Raw genomic sequence first — 18,442 nt, 5'->3', positions numbered from 1 at the left:
CGTCTCCTCCCCACCCTATGCCAAGTCATCCACTCCAAGGTCAAACATTGGACTGGAGGGATGGACCTGCTGGCATTGTGGACAACAGAACCCGGATTGGAGAGAGAGCTGCCCTGCTTGCGGAGCTCCTCGGTGCAAACCGGTTATGCCTATGCTCACTAGATCCTAGGCTAGTGAGTGGAAGCATGAGGACAAGAAAGAGATGCAGGGGGCGGAGGGTGGAATAGGAGCAGATGTAAAACAGGGAAGGCAGTGGGAACGATAATCTAAAATTATGTGAAAAACTATTGTGGCACAGATTAGGATTAAATTAATCATAGAGAATTGAGAAGCGGTAAAATATTTTTAATTTGTCTGGAACATTGGGAAAAAGAAAAACAAAAATTTGAGAGAATCCTCCTTGTCTCTTTCTAATATCACACAAAGAGAAGGAAGAAAGTGTAAAACAATTCTATGCCCGCCTTCAACAACATTAGTCAGATCTGGGGTATAGGGGCATAGAAAAGATGGGCAAACATGTACTTAGTATGGCCTTTGTAGAAGGTCTATTGGAATCCCTAAGGTCATAGATAATAAACCAGAGTGGAGACAGTCTGAATCTCCGGCCCTTTTTCAGACAAAAGGGCATTTATGTAACTGTCCTGCAGGCTTGGACTCCGCCTGAGGGGACTGTGCTGTTGCAATATGTTAATGACTTTCCAGCTTTGTGTTGAGGATCTGAAACATGTCAATCTGCATCTATTTCTCTTCTAAAATTTTTTTTAGCAGAAAATGGCTGCAAGGCTTAAAAAGGAAAAATTACAGCTTTGTAAACAAAAGGTTGTTGTCTAGCTCAAGAAGGCAGACATCGCACAGAACGACGCAGGGCTGCAGTTCAAGCCATTTCTGTATCTTCTTCTGCTGCCAAAGCTTCGCACCTTTTTGGGACTTGTCTCATACTGCCGTCCCTGGCCTTTCATGCGACAGCAGTATTGACACAAAAACATGGAGGACGTCCACGGTCACTTGGGTATTACTCCATAAGATTGGATCCGGTAGCCCGAGGAGCCCCCTCCTGTGTCCGTGCGGTAGCAGCAGTACAAGTAGTGGTTGACAAGTCTTCTGAGTTGGTCCTGAACTACCCCCCCTAGTGGTTCTCACCCCTCATGACATCCAGAGTATACTCACTCAAGTACAATCTAAACATCTGTCTCTAGCTCGTCAAATAAGGTTGCAATGTGCTTTGCTCATGCCCCCCCCCTTTTAATATTTATTTTCAATGGTGAACCCGGCTACTCTTCTTCCAATCGAGTATCCTGTTTCAAATGGGGGAGGGGGAGGCATAGGTGATCAAATGGGGGAGGGGGATGCATAGGTGATCTATGTATTACAGATCAGCTATTTTTAAAAATTTTTGCAAATAAGAACGTGATCTATTTGGAATAGAATATCAGCATGATTGTCTAGCATTGATGCAACAAGAAAAGTTTAAGTTTTAAAGAGTTATTGAAACCCCTTGTTAATACATATTTTGAGTTGTATTTTATAGATGGTACCAGGGTGATTGACGACTCCACACCAGATGTTCACACAACAAGATCTCTAAAAGCAGAATGCCTCCGCATGTCTCAGTACAAGAAGCGGAACTGAAGGCCCTCACTGAGGCGTGTAGAGTGACAGAAGGTAACCATTTACACTGACTCCTGGTATGTATTCGGCATAGATCATGGTTACGGCCCAATATGGAAGGCCAGACATTTTTAAACTTCTGTAGGACAACCCATTGAGAATGGTGTAGCAGTACAGAACCTTATGAAAGCCCTACTCCTACCAGACAAAGTAGCAATCCTGAAGGTGAAAGCTCATACTAAAGCCAACAGTGCAGAAGCAAAAGGCAACGCCCTAGCAGACTTCAACGCAGACAGCGGCCCTCAAGCCGTGGAAGAAAGAAGAAAAGAAGATACTGACCGCACAAGTCAGAGACTATGATTTGGACTTTGATAAAAATTTGAACATTGATGTACTAAAGACATTACAGTCACAAGCCAGCAAAGAAGAAAAAGATAAATGGACTAATATGGGAGCAGTAGAACAGGGTGGCGTATGGCAAACAGTCAGTAACTTGCCTACCACGATCCCTGTACCCCATGATGGCCCAGCTGATCCATGGAAAGACTCACCTATCGAAGGCAGCTATGTTACCTACGCTTGAGAGAGAAAGGGTTGCCCCCTGGGTTCTTTGTAGCTGCTACATCATTTGTCCAGTTTTGCATGAGCTATGCCGTAAGCAACAGGGTAGAAGTAAATTGACCACAAAGGCACTTGCCAGGACCACTCTACCCATTTCAGGGATTGCAAATTGACGACATTCAGCTCCCACGTGTTGGGAAGTATGAATATGTGCTTGTTGTTGATGTTTTTCAGGTTGGAGGCGTACCCTGTTACAAAAGTAAATGAGCAGGTAACCGAAAAGAAGCTCATGAATAAGGTAATCTGCAGATACGGGGTACCAGAGGTAATCGAGTCAGATAGAGGTACACATTTCACAGGTGAAATAATGCAACATTTCATGTCTGCCCTGGGTAACTCCCAGGCATTTGACACCCCTTATCATCCACAAAGAGCCAGAAAACCATATTGCATTATAATATTTCTCTTCAGGCAATGAAACCCTGCACCAGAGGAAAACGAAAATGGTATGATACCCTATTAGGGGGAATTGGTACAGGTGTAGGGGTTCTGAACTCTATAGATTTAGAGGTGATGAAGAATAAAATGGCTGGGGTAGGACAGGATGTTTCTAGATTGATAAATGTTCAGGCACAATGCATGCCTTCCTTGTTCCTCCCCCGATGTCTTGCATTAGGATATGATAAGGATGTATTAACGCTTTTTAATCTGGTTTTGCGGTTTAAAAGGATTTGTTTGTAAATATGAGTAAATTCATGAACTATACACAATGTAGCCTGCAATATGTATATATGATTCACGAGAGGGACAAAGCGGTCAGATGTGATGACAAAGAATGAAAAATTGTGGAGAAATATTCTCAATAATGTAATTCCAGTAGCATCTTGGATACGGCCCGGGGCTGATAGTATAGAATGCTCTGATGAGTATAGCACTGGGGAAATGATTTTATGATGTAAAGGACACAAGCCTGATGTGTAAGTCTGTAGTACTACCTGTGGTGTTCGGACCGCCTCTATATGCTTCACAATATTGGTTGCCCAAGTTCACAGGTATGATGATTTATAGTGAAAATAAAACCCATGGTATAGAGAACTGTGAAGAAACACTGGATGGCCTAGCATGCGGACGGAGTACAGCCGCATATGAGCCATGTTTCCAGCAGCCTTCAGTCAGCATATGTGATTGGACGGTGTTACCTGCTTCATCTATATGCTGATAGAAGTTGGCCCCCAATATATATTCTTTGTTGCCAACCGAACTGGAACCACCAGTATGTATAATCTCATCACTCCATTGTCTGGATGTATACAGAACATATCGGTGATACATTGGTTTACAGAAACTTACACATTTTTGCCAGATGCTGAAGCAACATTAAGGTACTACTGGTACCCAGATGCTATCCCTATGTCAACTCTGACAGTATCCTTGGGTAGAATTGTAAGACTAATGATAGATACTGAACACCTTTAAAAGCATTTGGATGTTACTAACCTCTCCCTTATGGAATTAGAAAAATGTATGGGTAGGAGATAAGCTAGTCAGCCTAGGTATTGAGATCCAGGTAGACACAGAGTATAACTGGTATGATATTTTTACTGAATGGTCACCTACAGCAGGAAAGATGATGGATTTTATGTTTCACCCATTATTAATACTGTTTCTTTTGTTCATTCTTTTGAGTGTTTGCAATTTATGGACATTCTGTGGGATACGGAGACAAGCAAATTATCTGGAATCGCCCCCTCTACGATATCGTTAAAACAGTCATACGTAAAAGAGCAACAACAGTGGGGATCCGGCGAAGAGGATAGAAAGACCGGCAGGGGTGGCTTAGCACCCTTGATAGTACCACTACAAAGGCTCTTTTCAAGATGGACTGTTTCAAAATGGGGGACTGTGAGGGTTATGAACATGAAAACTTATATATGTATACATTTCATCCATCTGTAATATACGTTTCCGGAGGCTGTAGGCCTAAATTGTATACTCTATTCTGTGTCCTATGAAAAGCTCTGCTAAATGAAGTGGAGGTGTAATCTTAAATGTCCATCATGTCTCCAAGATCTTGTTCAGCTTTTGTTTACAAAGGTTGTGAGGAATGCTTTGATCATTGTCTGCTGTCTAGGTAGGGCATGTGATTAATATGTAGAGTGTGATGATAATCAGGATACCAGACACGATGTCTACATACAAACAAATAAAGCATTGTTTATAGAGAAGACACAATCACTTACCAGAAAAACAGGTCGACCTCTGTAAAGCAGTTCAACCTCTGATACGCCTACTATTTTTCTGTATAAGAATAAGTCAATGTACGAAATAAACTCAGATTGCTCTAAGACACGACCGTGATGCCTGTGTCTATTGCTTTCTCAGGGTGGCCGGCATAACCAGCTCTGATTTGGAGCCCCACAGCATATTAACGTAACATGGATTTTATCCCTAACATAAGTCTCTTGCCATTTATCTTGTAACATCATTTGTGTATTTTTCTGTAAATAAGCACTGCTCTTTTCTTTGAGAATTAAACGTTAGGTTAATTAGTGAACCTTGCCCGTGTAACACGAAATCATATTCTCCGAAGATTGTATTCACAAGTCATAAATCGGGTTCCAATTTACCGTAACAAAATTGGTGGTGGCAGCGTTTTGTATGCATATTGTAGAGCTTGGAGTGCGTTAGAACGGATCAGGTGGGTGATTTGAGCTTTCGCTTCGCATGCGTGCCGAAGTGTGGGAAAGCTGGATACGAATCAGCCTGTATTCTAACGACTGCCAGCTTGCAATACTGCAAAGTGTTTGAGGACCAGAGGCGGGATCCATAGGTATCATCCCCTCCCCTCTCTCCTCTTGTCCAGTGAGGGACAAATTGTTGATAAGTGCAGGGCCAGGTGGGTTGCTGTAGAGTTGTGGCTGTGGCTCATGGTCGCTTTTCAGGAGTCTGTAAAGTTGGGTACCAGTCACTCCACAATCTACGAGCCTTTCCTTCCTCGCCCTCACCCTGCTAACCGTGACAGGAACAATTAAAGAAGAGTACCTCCACCCGGCGGTCCCAGACTTCAGGATGCTCGGGTGTGTGAATTAAAGATGAGTACCTCTGCACGTACCCTTGGGAAGAACACACTTATGGTTTGCTCAGGCTCACTCTCTTTAGGGCTCGCTCTTCTCTCCAACTAGACCAGTCAATCCAGGGAACCTTTTCTCCTCTTCCATTCTTCACTGCATGAGGGTTGAAGATACCCCCATGCAGCCGGCACTCTTGAGCAGGAACCCACAAGAATCACGACCTTGAAGAATGGACCTTTTCTCGCTCTCAAACACTCACATTTAAAGCCTCACTCATACCATGTGACAGGACATAAATTGATACAGTCACATGCAATCTCCAGGCTTTTGCAAACACTTATCCCCTCAAACGCTGCAGCTGTGCAATACATATAACAGAATGACTACACAGATTCGCACAGCGCACCAACATAAGACATGACATGTATGACATTATGGAGGGGGCCAGGAAAGCATGTACTGAGCCACTACAGTTGGTAACATCGAGGGCAGGATGGAAATAAGATTTTACACATGCTTTGGAGTCGGTCAGGGGTCAGATATGCTCGGTGTAGAATATATAACTGAATTAGCTTGTTGTTAGAAACTGGTATAACTAAGGTGTGTTACTTCAAGATCTCAGATTACAGTTATTTGGGTCTGCCACCTTCAGCGTGCAGACAAAGAGAACGAGGACATGCCAACATTGAGGAGGGTAAGATGCGGGTTATCACATGGCATCACACAATACTGTCAAACCAGTTCAGTTCTCTTGGTATTGCAAGAAAGTAAATAGTCCAGGAGAAAAGTTCACGTATTCTTTGAGTACAGGGACAGGATGTAAGGGCTGTGGATGTGGAACCACTGTGTCAACCTACCGGGTAGGTGAAGATCTGATCCAGCATGGCTGACAGCCAACCCCAGCATTGGAGGTAATATGCCAGATGAACAGCCCCGAATATGGATGGAAACTAGGGAAGGTATTAACCCTAGGAGTGCTGGAAGAGAGTGAATATAAGCTCAGGGAACAGAGAGAATGGGCCAACGCCCATACTTGCCAGACACAGAAGCAGAAGATTGTGTCTGATCAGTGCACCTAATACAGGATTGGTAGCTCCATCCTGGAGTGCAGAGCACTGATAACAGCAGGGATGTAGGATCTTCTTGCATCTTGATCGTACCATACTTACATATACTTTTCAAGTCAATCAGTCATTGATTATTACATAGGGACTGCTATATGTGGCATTTTGATAAAATATCAGTAAATGGGAATAAAGTGACTATGAAGATATACTTTCAATTAAGTGGATATAGCCAGCTTTGTAGTGCAAAAAAGTCTTGCTCCTTTATTAGAAGTTTTTCATAAAAGCTTGAGACAGTGCATTAAAATCTTAGAGTAGCATTTACATCACGGCAACGACGTGTTTCCACCAACTAGCGGTCTTTTTCAACTTTGACTCAACAGCCTCAAGTGAGTGCCGAGTCAGTGGTCAGGTGATTTGGAAATGGCATCACCTGACCACTGTGACAAGATGCAATGTATTGGAAAGTAAGGGGGAGCGTTATAGCTGCTGAAATCAGCTGCAGACTTTGACAGTTTTTTTTTTATACAGAAATTCTGTGGAATTTGCAGTGGAATTTTCCGCTGCATAAATTACACAGCATTTCTGCTATGTGTGAATGGACCCCAACTGCTGCCAGGACTAGTAGAATGAGCCTGCGAGTCCTGCTGACTCTGCCCACATATTGCAGATTGGTACCTCTTCTACAAGTATATATGTGGGCAGTATCAGCAGGACTCATAGGCTCATTCTAAGAGTCCTGACAGCAATCAAACACTTTTACATCATGAGGCATACATGAGAGAAGCTACTTGTATGTATAGATTTGTAGCTCTGGACATTTCATACACCTCTTCTGTTATTGCTGCCGACATTAGGTCACATTGAATACTTTCTTTAAGCTGCTGAGGGCAACATCTTTTGTTATTTTCTGCCAGTCTTCAGGCAGTTCAGCTGGTTCGGCTTTATACTCTTCAGCAAATTTCCAATTAAACTGAGCAAAAATGTATTTCCAGTAATCTAAGGACTCAATGCTGGGGTCGGGTTGGATGGCCCAGTCTGGATAGTAAGTGCAGTATTCTTTGTAAAAACGGGTTTCCCATTTTGTCTCCAGACTTCGAAACATAGCTATACCCACAACACTAGCGGTACAAATGTTTTTGGCTAAAATGCCACTGTGTAAATACCTACATCGTCCCAGACCTTCAGGTCTGTGGACAGATGCAAAGTGCATCTTATGGTCATCCCTTCCAGCCTCACAGGGAACTTTACAGAATGGACACTGATGTCCACATCCAATCACCTTCCTGAACAACTCATCCTGAGGCTTCATGGTCAACTTGGAAAGTAGGGATTCAAAGCTCATGGACCTCAGCTCTAACAGGACCTGCTGTTCTGTTGAAGCAAGAAAACTCTGAATATGAGATGAGAACTGACGAACGTTCACTTCATTATTGAAAGCAATTATCATTATTGCTATTTGGGAAAAAACTAACTTCTCATTTAACTTCTTCTGAACATTTTCTAAGAACTGAAGGATGTTTTCACTGTTGAGAAATGTATCTTCTCTAAGAATGTCTCTCACGTCTTTGCTAATAGATCTGATGAGATCTGCCTGTAATGGTTGGAGAGTTGCCGTCTTCCCATAGATTTCTGATAGCTTATTTATGATCCAGCGCGTTGAAAACATTTCATACCGGTTAATATATTCAACATATTTCTTGAAAGACATTTCATCCAGTAAGTTTTTCAGAAGATTATATTGGAAAAAGCTTCTTCTTTTGAATATCTGGTTATCTGAGCCATTTAAGATGCCATCAACCATCACTCTTCCCAGGTGATCGTAAATGTAATCGGTTATTGCTGGGGTCAGACACTTCTCACAGAACTGCCTTCCTCGGCTTTGGGATTCATCTTTTGCTTTAAAAACATCAAGAAATATTGCCCAATAATCAGGCTTCAGGTTGTCCATGCTGGTTCTGGGATCATTCATCTCAATAAACCGGTCATGGATCTGCTGAAACCTGCTGGATGCTTTTTCAAAAATGCAGAGTTTGAGCTCCAACTCAGACTGTACTGTGAAGTCAAGATTTTTATACAGCTCATCTTCAAGTTTCCTATTTATAATCTGCAGAATTTCCTGGCAGTAAGTGTCGTCATAGTCCTCATTGGTGTTCTCCTTCTCGGTGACATATCTGTCACACATCTCTAACAGTGAGGTAGCAAACATTTTACATGATTTGTTATTTTTTCCAATAACTTTATTATGTCTATTTGAGGCCCAATTCTGACCTTTTTTTTTTTTCCTTTACTAAAATCGGTGGCATATTCTGCTAACTTCTTCACAGCCAATAAGGTTTGATTTATTTCGGGTCCTTTGTTGCTCATGTCTTGTCTAAGTTGCTGGAGAATTGTATCACTCACATTACGCCTCTTCAATTTTTTAATTTGTAAATCTGATATTGTCTTCTCCCACATGGCAGTAAATTCCTCTTCTACTTCTGCATCACTAAGGTCGTTGTTTTTCTCTCTGCAGGTTTTCAAGAGTCCATCTGGTTTTCAAGAGTACATCTGGTATTTTTTCTTAATGCCTCGAATCTTTAGGTTTGCTTTTTGTATAGAAAGTGTTTTTTCATACTTGTCGATAGCATTTCTCCTGAGCGCTTTTCTTAGACTCGTAACACCATTTTTAAACTCTTCATGATACCTTTCTATCAAATGAGTGTTTTCAGATCCACTTTCAAAATATTTCTTGATCAGGTGTAACATTTTCTTCTCTTAATCATGCAGAAGATGATCAAGATCTTTGATTGTCTCATAAGTGCTTTCTTCAAACTTGTGAGTTGGTTGATTCTTAATGTTAGTTTTCTTCCTTACTACCCACTTATTGACCTCTTTGGTAAAGTTCCATTCCCATGAGCAGAACTGCTCCAACAACTTACTATAAGCTTCAGCCACTAGACTGTTTCTGAAACTGAAGATAAATTTCTCATGTTTGACAGCAGTCCACAAACTTCTTACCCATTCACAAAAATCAGATATTGTTGAAGCCCGGCTTTGACCTTTCTCTGTTTCTAGGAATTGTAATAGATATTTTTTAAGCTCAGAAACATGTTCACTGTATCCTGAGTTCACAGGAGCCATCGGTGGGACCCCCTGCCACAGTCCAGGAATGTACCAGTTGTGTTTGTCCAGGTCATAGTCCATGACATGACTGAATTTGTCAATGCCACTTTTCTTTTCCATTTTTGCAGCTACCTTTGTAATTTCATCTAATTGTTCTAGAAGTTTCTTCCTGTCTCTCATATTCTTGTCATGGGCAGACACATCATTCACGTTCTGATGGACAAACTGACAGTTGGTATCTTGCCAACTTCTTTCATCCTTAAAAATGCTTGGACCACAATCTGCAAAATATCTTTCATTTCTGTTGCATTTTCCATGGCCATATTCACTATGGTGATATCACTCAACCCAACCACTAATGTGGCCAATTCATTGTCATGTTCATAACTGTCATCAAGTGAAGACAATTCAGGAGCTTTCAACCCTTCAGTGTCAATAACCAGAATGAATTCACAGCCAAGTTCTTTCTGGAAATTCTTTTCAACAATAATAAGAGTCATGAAGGCTCCTCGTGTGCATCGTCCACTGGCCACCGGGAACTGTAGACCAAACATGGTGTTGAGTAGGGTGGACTTCCCCGTACTCTGCACTCCAAGCACAGTTATCACTCTCATCCTTCACTGTCCTCCAGTCCTCTTATCCAGCTCAGTCAGGACATCAGTTATCCACTGTAAAGGAATGTTGGAGAAATCTCCATCAATCAGCTCCAATGGGAACCCATCATGCAGGAGGTCAGCAGCAATTTTTGGCAATCCAGAAAACCGTATGCTGTTTGCAGGAAGTCGTTTTTGCTTTATTCAGCCCCATAGAACTGTCCCAGCTCGCGGAAAAAATGTTCAATTCCTAATCAACTCTCTGAAATGCTCTTATCAAGCTGCTTAAGTTCTTGGGGGTTGACTGATGCATCAGGTTTGTCACACTTCTCTTTATATTCAGTCTGTAATTTAGATAAATTCTTCCTTGCAATGGAATCGAGATCAAATTTCATCCACTAAAGAAAATGTTGTTTCTCATCTTTAGATAAATGAGTAAGTGCACTGATGAATAACGCCATGGCTTCTGGGAGAACATGCTCATTTTGTTTTTCATGAAGTAAGTTACGTTTCTTTATTAACTTCAACAGATACATTTGTTGATCTTCTCTGCCTTGTTTTGTCAATCTGCATAATTCCTTTTCCAATTGAGATAATTGTTTCCACAGATCTCCTTGTAAAGTCAAGCTTTGACTTTTAAACATTTCCACATTTTGAATCATTGAGCTGATCTTGAGTGCATAGTCACTTGCTTTCTTCAACTCAGGAGAAGCCTCATCTATGTTGACCTTAAGATTAGAAACATGTTTAGTGATATCCTTTAGTGCTATCAGTTTACAATTATGTTTTAATTGCCAATCTATGATTTTTTTAACCTTGTTCACAAAGTCTGCATCATTCATGGTGGCTGATTTTAGGTGTGTCATTAGCTCTTGCATGTATTTCCTTGTCTCCGAGTCAACGGCCTTGTCTTTACCTGGTGTGACAATGAAATAAAGCTTGGTTTCATTGGGATTGAAGGATGATAATAAATGGAGTTGTCTTTCACACATACTATCTATAAATATAAAGGTGGCCGATGAAAGTCTAGTAAGAAATGTAAATTGTTCCCAATTGGACTCCAGTTCTCCGCGTAGATTGGCCACAGCAATGGGCTCTGAGAAAACATCAGATTTCCCACAAGGAAAGTACCGGGACATTTCCACCAGCCCATCAGATATCTTCCGCTCAATATTCCCTCCTTCCATATTGTCATGTATGAAGAAGTCATGATGTTTTTGAGCTGGGATCAAAACTTGGTTTAGTAGTTTAGATTTAGATAACTTGCTTGGCCCAACCCTGACGAAAGAGAAGATCGGCATTTCAATATTCACCACATTGTCTTCCATGAACCCTTTACTGTCAGCTAGTGACTGAGGTCTCCATTTCTTCGCAATGTCTCTCATTGCCCAAAGCATGAAGGTACAATCTGAACCAGCAGGAAGCAAGAAAGGAACTGGAAACTGACACAGAGACATTTTTGATACAATCTCTTGCTGAAGACATTTATCGGAACAATTCAGGACGGCACACAGAACATCCAAAGGGTGAATGGATTTTAGCCTAGGATTTTCTGTTTTCGTGTTGAAGAAATCAAATGGATCATCATCTACACTCAATGCTGGGTCTGACAGATCATCCTCAAGTTCAGTTTTTCTTGCATTTCTATCCAAGGCTATAATATTCCTTAAGAAGTGTTTTGGAAGATCTGCTAGGGTATTTGGCTTAAAATGATTTAGATTCTCTTGACCAATGCTCAAAACATTCCTCAATGTCAGCTTAGAGTTTCTATACTTCTCCATTCCCAGTTCAACCAAGAAGTCTTCAAGGGTTTTACCTATAAAAATTTAAAAAATTCTATTAGAAAAATCAAATAGGGTATGAATACATTTAATTTAGTATGCAAAATATATTTTAGACTGCTTTTAAAGGGGCATCAAAAGACGTCTAGGGGCACATGATGAGAACATCGTTCTTCTCTTTACAAGTCACTGGTCAGACCACACGTGTGAATGGCTTTAAGAACGCCAATTATGATCCGAAGTTGTGCGTGTCAAATATTCAGTCATGCAAATATACGTTCCGTACGGGCAAACAAATTTACGCATACACTTGTCAGAATAAGCCCTAAGGGTGTGTTTACACAAGCATGCGCAATATCGGTCTGAGAAAATTGAATGGCTGCACGCGTGATTTTATCGTGCACAGAGAAAATCGCATGTTTTTCCTTATAGTGGGAAAAAATCAAATCGTACTCGCATGCATATTGAGTGGCATGTGATACGATTTTTTTTCATGCACCCATACATAAATAATAGCTGCAATTTTTCTATCCCGCACTATCACCGCAAGAGAAGAATTGCGAGTGTATATTACCTCACTCCCATGTGGGATTTCTGTATATCCCGCAGTGCATAGAAAGCGTATAAATACCGCCTCCGGGTGTTCGCATGTTGGATTTTACTCATGGAGAAAAAATTGATTGTGTAATTGCAGTAGGATCTGCGGCTGACCCTTTAGCAGTGTGCTGTGCTACAGATCTGCATGCGGATTATCCACATTCAATGGGGCGGCTCCACATGTGGCCCTGATGTGGTTTACACACAGAAACTGCATTAACAAGTGATGTTTAACAAAAATATATGTCTATGGAAGCGCAGGTGTCCGAGGACTCTGAAAAGAGTCAGATTTTCGTCCGGTGTACAGACTTCAGTGGTGGGCACCATGGGAACCGGGAAGCAGCCGAGTACAAAAAAAAAGACAGCACCCGGCTCCCCGTCACCTAACAGCACTATAAGTTAGTTTATGGCAGGTGACCGGTTCTCTTTGACCACTAAGGCACTCTAGACCCCCCGGGATAGTACAAGAAAACTAACACTAATCATTACTCCATCCTATTTAATAACGTGTGATGTGGAGAGTCAGAAGACTGACTATGGAGGAAGAGAATGTCCGTCGTAAACACTCGGAAACCCCCTGTTTAACCTATCCATTTTCTCCTGGTTCCCAACATCCGGACCCATGTACAGTGCACCCCAAGAGCCCTTCTTCAGTCTTCAGCAATCTTCTACAACAAGAGTCCCAGCTCTGATTGGTTAGAAGGCCTGTCCATCACAGGAGTTGCACCAATTAGCACTTGCATTTCTCTTATTCTATCACAAGGTGTCAAACTCATTTTCGTGGAAAGCCACATCAGCATTATGGTTGCCTTCAAAGGGCCAATTTCAAGACTGCATTTTAAGGGCTTAGTCAGACAAGCATTTTTTTGCACGCATGTTAGGTGCGTTTGCGATTCGCATCTATTAGAACCAATGCTTTCCAATGAAAGTGGTCACATGTCTGTTTTTTACATGTGAATAAAATTTGTACCTGCAAAAGATAGGACATGAAAGTGCATAGACACCCAGTCATGCAATTTTTTTCTACACATGTTGTGCAAATTTTTTCACGTGCCTAAATGCATAAAAAATTCGCTCGTCAGACTGAGCCCTAAAGGATAAATTTAAAAGGGGAGGTGGACAGACCAGAGCAGGTTTCTAGTCTTGGAAAATTTGGGCACAAGTTCCCTAACACAGACACCTGACTCTAAAATGACGGGTAGTCAGGAAAAAGGAAAAATTATGAGAGTTATTGTTGCAGCCGTTCTGAGGCCTGCACCCTGCTTGCAAGCTAGACCAGGTTTTGGGTGTGCCCTTGCTCCTCCCAGAGCTGAGGGGTGTGGTAGTGGCAAGAGTGATGTCATTCAGCACCTGGTGCTGACTAGCTCAGCTGCTATTTAAACTGTGCTAGCATTGACCCCTGTGCTGGTCAATCACTTCAGTCCTATGTTGGACAGCGTCAGAGCAACACAGTGTGGTGGAAGCTCTCGATTATAAGCTAAGTTCTTTGCTGTTTGGTTTGGTTTTGTTTCTCCCGTTGTTTTGTGCTAGGGCTCCCAGATAGGGACTGGTCAGGGGCCCAGGCACGAGTGCAGGCTCGCACTTATCAGCGCTGTCGGTCTGCCGAGCAGGCAGGGCCCCCTCCCAGGCTAGGGGAGTATAGGGAGAGAATTCCCCCATTTATTTTGTGTTTTCTTTGCATGGTTGTGCCTTTCATTTATGTTATTGAGGTTGCATGTTCATTGGACGCAACAGATTGACCAGCCCTTACCTACTCAGGGAGATTCTGTGCTGTTAACATGAATCCCCTTGAGGTTTTGTCACACCAGCTCGGCACGCTGGCTGCGGAGGTCGACAGCGACAACTTGCACTGCAGGTTCCCAGCAAGGAACCAAAAATTGAGCTACCGGACCGCTTTTCTGGTGATAGGCAGAAATTCGGATCCTTTCGAGAGCCCTGTAAGCTCTATTTCAGACTGCGTCCTAGCTCTTCGGGGGACAACGCCCAGAGGGTGGGCATTGTAATGTCCAGACTGCAGGGGGCGCCACAGGCATGGGCGTTTTCATTACCCCCGACGTCTGAGGCCCTGACCTCAGTGGATAACTTTTTTGCTGCTTTAGGTCTTATTTATGATGACCCCGATAAGATAGCGGTGGCTGAGGGAAATATCAGATGTTTACGACAGAGAGAGTCCACGGTTGAAGATTATTGCACTAATTTTCGACGTTGGGCAGCAGAAACTCAGTGGAATGACCCTGCTTTAAAGAGCCAGTTCCATTGTGGTCTGTCCAATAAGATCAAGGACGTACTGGTAGGACATCCAGTACCTCGCAGTCTAGATGAGGCCATGTCTCTGGCTATTAAAGTTGGGAGACGGATCAGGGAGAGGCATCAGGAACCGTCCACGGATCCCGACCTCCTACCGACAGGTATGGAAGAGCCCATGCAGCTGGGGTCTCTGGCTGGCAGGGTTAGGAGGAGAAGGACGGTACAGTTTAATGGCCGATGCTTTGTCTGTAATCATACAGGTCATATGGCTCAGTTTTGCCCACGTCGTAATGCTCAGTGGAAAAAATTAGATGGCCTGGAGGTTAGAGGGAAGGTTCCTCTAGGTCATCAGATTGCTTGGGTATCCTCTTCCAGGCTGGTACTTCCCGCTGAAATTTGTTGTAGCAGTGTTAACAGCCCCATACGAGTCTTTTTGGATTGGGGAGCTAGTATTAATTTAATACATCAGGAGACTGTCAAACGTTTAGGCTTAGAGATGAGTGTTTTGGATTCTCCTATCCCTGTGTCCGCCATTGATGCTTCTCCACTATCTCAGAGAAATCTGAGTTTTTGTGTACCTAATGTCCATTTAAGGATTGGGCTGTTCCACACGGAATGTATAACACTATATGTCATGGAATCCCTCCCTACACAAGTAGTTCTGGGGTTGCCCTGGCTGCGCCTACACAACCCAGTAGTAGACTGGGAAAAGGGAGACATTGTCAAATGGAGCCCTGGTTGTCTGTCCGGTTGCATTTCTGCTGATATAGCCTCCATTCAGGCAGAGGAGTTGCCTGAATTTATCGCTGACTTCTCTGATGTGTTTTCCCAAGAGGGGGCAGACAAATTACCACCGCACAGACAGGGGGATTGTGCCATTGAACTTCTCCCTGACTGCAAGTACCCCAAGACTCGCATGTTCAACATATCTGCCCCTGAGAGACACGCGCTCAAAGATTATATCCAGGACAGCTTGAGAAGGAATCATATACAACCATCTAATTCCCCACTAGCAGCTGGTTTCTTTTTTGTAAAGAAAAAAGATGGCGGGTTACGTCCCTGTGTTGACTTTAGGGAATTGAACAAAATCACAAAACGCAATCCATATTCTCTCCCCCTTATTCCGGATCTGTTTTCGCAGTTGAATGGCTCCCACTGGTTTTCCAAACTAGACTTGCGCGGGGCATATAATTTGATCCAGATTAGGGAGGGGGACGAGTGGAAGACTGCGTTTAATACCCCAGAGGGGCATTTTGAGAGTCTGGTGATGCCTTTTGGTCTTACTAATGCCCCTGCTGTATTCCAGTCCTTGATCAATGAGGTTCTCTCTCAATTTGTGGGCAGATTTGTATTAGTATACTTGGATGATATTTTGATCTTTTCTCCGGATTTCGAGTCCCATGTTTCTCATGTTTGTCAGGTCCTCAAAGCTGTGCGTGAGAATTGTTTGTTCGCCAAAAGAGAAAAGTGTGTGTTTGCTGTACAAGAGATCACATTTTTGAGGCATATAATTACCCATGAAGGGTTCATGATGGATCCTGAGAAGGTCCGAGCGGTACAGGATTGGGTCCTACCAGAAAATGTGAAAGCCTTACAAAGGTTCTTGGGGTTCGCCAACTATTACCGTAGATTCATTAGGAATTTTTCGGTGATAGTTAAACCTCTTACTGATATGACTAAAAAAGGGTGCTTTCCTACTAAATGGTCGACGGAAGCTATGCAGTCATTTCAGAGATTGAAGAGGTGTTTTACGACTGCTCCGGTGCTGGTGCAGCCAGATTCTTCCAGGCCCTTTATTGTTGAGGTCGATGCTTCAGAGGTGGGGGTTGGAGCAGTTCTATCTCAGGGAACAGAGACATTGCAAGATCTCCACCCGTGTGCATTCTTCTCCCGTAAATTTTCGTCTTCGGAGCGAAATTATGACATTGGGGACAGGGAATTGCTGGCAATTAAATGGGCGTTCGAGGAGTGGCGTCATTTTCTAGAGGGGGCGCGACACAAAGTAACGGTTTTCACGGATCACAAAAACCTCATATATCTGGAATCTGCCAAGAGACTTAATTCCAGACAGGCACGCTGGTCGCTTTTCTTTTCCCGTTTTAATTTTTTAGTTACATATCATCCAGGCAAGAATGTGAAGGCCGATGCTCTTTCCAGAAGTTTTCTTCCAGTAGTTTCTTAGAAACCTCCTGCCCCTATCCTGTCTGAAGGGGTGGTGGTGTCGGCAGTGTCATTAGAGTTAGAGGAGCAAGTCCGTAAAGCACAAAATTCGGCCCCGTCAAAGCTTCCGGCTGGGAAGCTTTTTATTCCCGTTCATCTACGGTTACAGGTGCTGGCCGAGATTCACAGTTCGGTGTTGGCCGGGCATCCGGGGATTATTAATACCCATAAGTTACTCTCTAGAACATATTGGTGGCCGTCATTACGACGGGATACGTTCAGTTTTGTTTCGTCATGTGAGGTGTGTGCCAGAACCAAGTCATCCCGCAGTCGGCCAGCCGGTGTGTTATTGCCGCTGCCTATTCCTAAGAGACCATGGATGCATTTGTCCATGGACTTCATCACGGATTTACCACCTTCCAATGGCAACACTGTTGTGTGGGTGGTAGTGGACTGGTTTAGTAAAATGTGCCATTTTGTGGCACTCCCCGGTTTACCTAATGCCAAGACGTTGGCGAGTTTGTTCATTTGCCACATCATTAGACTACATGGTTTGCCAGAAAATATAGTCTCCGATCGCGGCGTACAATTTGTTTCTAGCTTTTGGCGAGTAGCCTGCTCTCGTTTGGGTGTCCAGCTTTCGTTTTCTTCGGCATACCATCCTGAGACCAATGGGCAAACAGAGGTGTAATCAGAACCAGGAGCAGTATTTACGTTGTTATGCCTCGGAAAATCAGGAGGACTGGTCGAAGTTCTTACCACTAGCAGAGTTTGCTCTAAACGATAGACCACTGGAGGCTACGGGGACTTCACCGTTCTTCTGTAACTACGGATTTCACCCATGTTTTGGCCCCCTTTCCAAGAGGGTTTCGGAGGTACCAGGAGCTAATGAGTTTTGTTCCGATATTGAGGCCGGGTGGGCGGAGGTCCAGAAAAATTTACAGAGATCCGTTCAGCGCAGCAAGCGAGTTGCAGACAGTCACCGCTCTGAGGGGGCGGGATTCGGTGTTGGAGACTTGGTGTGGTTGTCTACCAGAAATATAAAACTCAAACAACCATCCGCTAAACTGGACCCGCGATTTATCGGTCCGTTTAAAATAATTGAGAAGATTAACGCGGTGGCCTTCCGGTTAGAAATTCCCAGCACGATGAAGATTAACAATGTGTTCCATAAATCTCTGCTCAAAAGATTCATCGATTCGGGGAATGACTCACCACCCCCGGCTCCTGTGCTAGTGGATGGGGAGGAGCAGTTTGTAATAAGGCGCATTCTGGACTCCTGTCGAGTCAGGAATTCCCTGTAGTACCTGGTGCACTGGCGTGGTTATGGCCCAGAAGAGAGGCCTTGGGTTCCTGCAGCAGATGTTCATGCAGATCAGCTGCTAAAGAATTTTCACAGGTCAAACCCTGGTCGCCCTGGTCCTAAGGGTCCTGGGTCCCCTTCTAGAAGGGGGGGGTACTGTTGCAGCCATTCTGAGGCCTGCACCCTGCTTGCAAGCCAGACCAGGTTTTGGGTGTGCCCTTGCTCCTCCCGGAGCTGAGGGGTGTGGTAGTGGCAAGAGTGATGTCATTCAGCACCTGGTGCTGACTAGCTCAGCTGCTATTTAAACTGTCCTATCATTGACCCCTGTGCTGGTCAATCACTTCAGTCCTAT

General features: G+C 43.4%; 1 pseudogene; it reads right to left on the bottom strand.

Moving 5' to 3' along the window:
- Window positions 1-7,157: 7,157 nt before the first annotated feature.
- LOC136578018 (up-regulator of cell proliferation-like) lies at window positions 7,158-18,057 on the bottom strand (annotated as a pseudogene).
- Between the last annotated feature and the right edge of the window lie 385 nt (window positions 18,058-18,442).

Source organism: Eleutherodactylus coqui, chromosome 8 (assembly GCF_035609145.1).
Source record: "Eleutherodactylus coqui strain aEleCoq1 chromosome 8, aEleCoq1.hap1, whole genome shotgun sequence".
Taxonomy (NCBI): Eukaryota; Metazoa; Chordata; class Amphibia; order Anura; family Eleutherodactylidae; genus Eleutherodactylus; species Eleutherodactylus coqui.
Note: the sequence above shows the minus strand (reverse complement) of the source record. Positions and strands in the feature narration are given on the sequence as shown.